At 36.2% G+C, this 3,042-nt stretch overlaps 1 pseudogene; it reads right to left on the bottom strand.

Annotated features, from left to right (window-relative positions):
- Positions 1-1,868, bottom strand: part of LOC108359131 (uncharacterized) — a 31,459-nt pseudogene extending 29,591 nt beyond the window's left edge.
- Positions 1,869-3,042: the final 1,174 nt, after the last annotated feature.

Genomic DNA, 3,042 nt, shown 5'->3' with positions numbered 1-3,042 from the left:
GTTTATTTATATTCATATCAGCCAGGTTTACATCGGTCTTATCATCGGTAATAATTGACGAAGAACATTTTCCATTGTTTAAACATAATCTCTAGCTAATTGCGGCCTAATAAAGGTTGAAAATATTTTTTAGTGTTTAACACTACTAATTCTAGTTCAAAGTTTTCGTTTCCATATTTCATATTTGTTAAAAATTGTCCAATTGTCTTTACATTTTCTCCTGATATTAATTTGAAAACTTTATTTTCACAAATCATCTTTTTCCTAGAAAAATGCTTACAATAATCAATTTTATGAATAACTGAGGCGCATGCCCCTGTATCAATTTCAAACTCCATAGTTTCGTTATCAACGCCCAATAAGATTTTCAGAGGGTTATTTTGGATACCATTATATTTTTTATATTGTTTATTACTTCATCTTGTATTTCTTCATTGCTTTCAGTTTCGTCCTCAAATTTTTTTACATACCTCTATACTTTCGCTCTTTACAAAACCTTTGTATGTGGCCTTCCTTCCAACATTGATAGCAAATTACCTTTCTGCGTTCCTTGCTTGCTCCAACTCTTACCCTTTCTCCGCCATACCTGTCACTCACCTGTCGGGCTCCACCACCCCTTGCTCGCGCCTGCCAACGATCTCTGCTCTCTCTCTTCCAGTTTCCTCGTTTGCCTTTTCTTTCTTAAACTGAAAACTTTTTCGCAATACATTCATTTTCCCATCATCCTCCTTTATCATTTCTATGTTATTCGCCGTCATATCCACCGCATTTGCTATCTGAATGGCTTTCTCGAATGTCTTAATATCACCATCGCCAAGTAACCGTTGTTGAATTTTCTCGTTACCGATTCCACAGACCAACTGTATCAAAAGCGCTCTGTCTAGAAATTCTCGAAAATCGCATTGCTGTGCTAGCTGCTTCAATTCGATTACAAATTCCGCTATGCTTTCGCCTGCCTTTCGCCCGCGCTTAAAGAACTTATAGCACTCCGCAATTATATTTTTCTTCGGTTTAAAATGCCTGTTAGCTTTTTAATTAATTCTTTGTATGTAAACTCATTTTCAGACTGAGGTGCTGTTAACGACACAATGACTTTGTATAGTTCCGGTCCTCCAAGACTGCATAGGAATGCCACTTTTTCAGCGTCTTTTACCGCATTTAGAGTAAAAAGATGATTCAATCGGCGCACACATAATTAAAAATCTTCATTATGCACATATGTTTCTACCGATCCTATAAACGATTTAAGTTCCGCTGCCATTTTTTTTTCTTTTTTAAGCTTGTTTCTTTTCATCAATTGACATCCCCGTCGCCAGTGATTTATGTATATTGAACCGCTCCGTTTGGATTCTGATTTATTATTGATTTATTCTTAATATTAAAGCGTACAATGTACTGACTACAGTCATGTTTCAATCTAAGACTAAGAGCTACTACTAAGAGGCTTAACTTATTAAGAGAGCTTCATTGAATACACATCAATCTTCTGCTTGGGTTTTGATACTGCGATGTATTATATTGTCTGTGCTGACTGTATTGATAAGGTCGAATTGTGAGTTCACATTATCATGGTATATCGTACTTGCGATAGCGTAAGCGGTTTCTAAGTCCTTCGGATTGTGGCTATAGAGGGTGCCGCTGGTATATTTGCTGTTCAGACCGAGAATGAATGTCCTTACAGCTTCCTGGTTCGCATAATCTTTCATATCTAAGGGATTTCCTGAGCTATCCATCTCAACTTTAGTGAGTGAAAGATTAAGTGACTTGCTGACTTCGCAATGGAACTCTGCCAACGTCCTTTTTCCCTGCTTTATACTCTTCATTCCTTCGAGCAACACATACAGAGGTCTCTGGTCCGTATAAGTATAATCGAGACGGTTTATTATAGAATAGAAGTTGAATTTGGTGTTGTGGTTTTTGCGATATTTTAGCAACTACTGAAGTTTATTCACTCAAAATTGATATTTCCAATAATTTTTAGACGAAAAATAGGATCTTTATAAATTTTGGGAAAATGGGCGTAGCCACGCACATTATGATTTTATGTGTGTATCTTGGTAACCGCACCACCAATTTCTCCCAAACTTGGCACAGTTTTTGGGCTTGGTACAAAGTACCAAATGACTGGAAATTATTAAAATAGGGCAATAACCACGCCCATATCCCATATAATATATGAAATCGTCGGTAAATCAGTAAATACTAAGGCCAATTTATTCAAAATTGATGCTTGCAATAATTTTTTGCCAAGAAATACGTTTATGATAAAATTTTGGAAAATGGGCGTGGCACCGCCCACTTATGATCACATATATGTATCTCGGTAACCGTTTTGCCAATTTGTACCGAACTCGGTATGGTTATTGTGCTTTCCACATAAAAAACGTTGAAAATAATTGAAATCGGACTAAAATTACGGCCACTTTTCATATAACGGTAAATTTCAGAAATGCTTGAAACTTCTATATTACGAAATTTAAGGACGCTAATTTACTCAAAATTGATACTAACAACAATCCCTTGAAAATAAGTAACATTATTTGGAATTTTGGAGAATGGGCATGATACCGCCTACATGTGACTATATAAATATGTAAGTTTATCTCATTATTTCTAACTGAACGTTGTATCGAAGATGTTTAAAATATGGGTAAAACCATCCCTGCTTGCCATGTAGTGGTAGTTTTCGGATAGGTGAAAACATATATTTATTTAAGACTTTGGCCGGGTATTCAATGTTCGGCTCCGCCTGAACTTAGACTTTCTTACTTGTTATTACAACGCTTTTATCAACTTGCAATGTTGTGTGTCCAGAAACTTTCAATGTTGTGTGTCCGACACCATAAAGCTTTGCTTCGAAAAGTTCCTATAAAAAAGCATAGTGCATAGGGCGACATCTGTAGTGAATAGGGCGAGGTAGATGACATCTAGATTTCGCCCTATGTACTACGTTTGCTAAAGCGGAAATAGACGACACGCCATTTCTTTAAATAAAATTAATTGGTGCTCGTTTGTATATACATACATATGCAAATGCATGTG

This window comes from Rhagoletis zephyria, unplaced genomic scaffold (genome assembly GCF_001687245.7).
Source record: "Rhagoletis zephyria isolate East Lansing unplaced genomic scaffold, Rhagoletis_zephyria_1.1 Rzeph_scaffold_00344, whole genome shotgun sequence".
In the NCBI taxonomy this organism is placed as follows: Eukaryota; Metazoa; Arthropoda; class Insecta; order Diptera; family Tephritidae; genus Rhagoletis; species Rhagoletis zephyria.
This window is presented reverse-complemented; position numbering and strand designations above follow the sequence as displayed.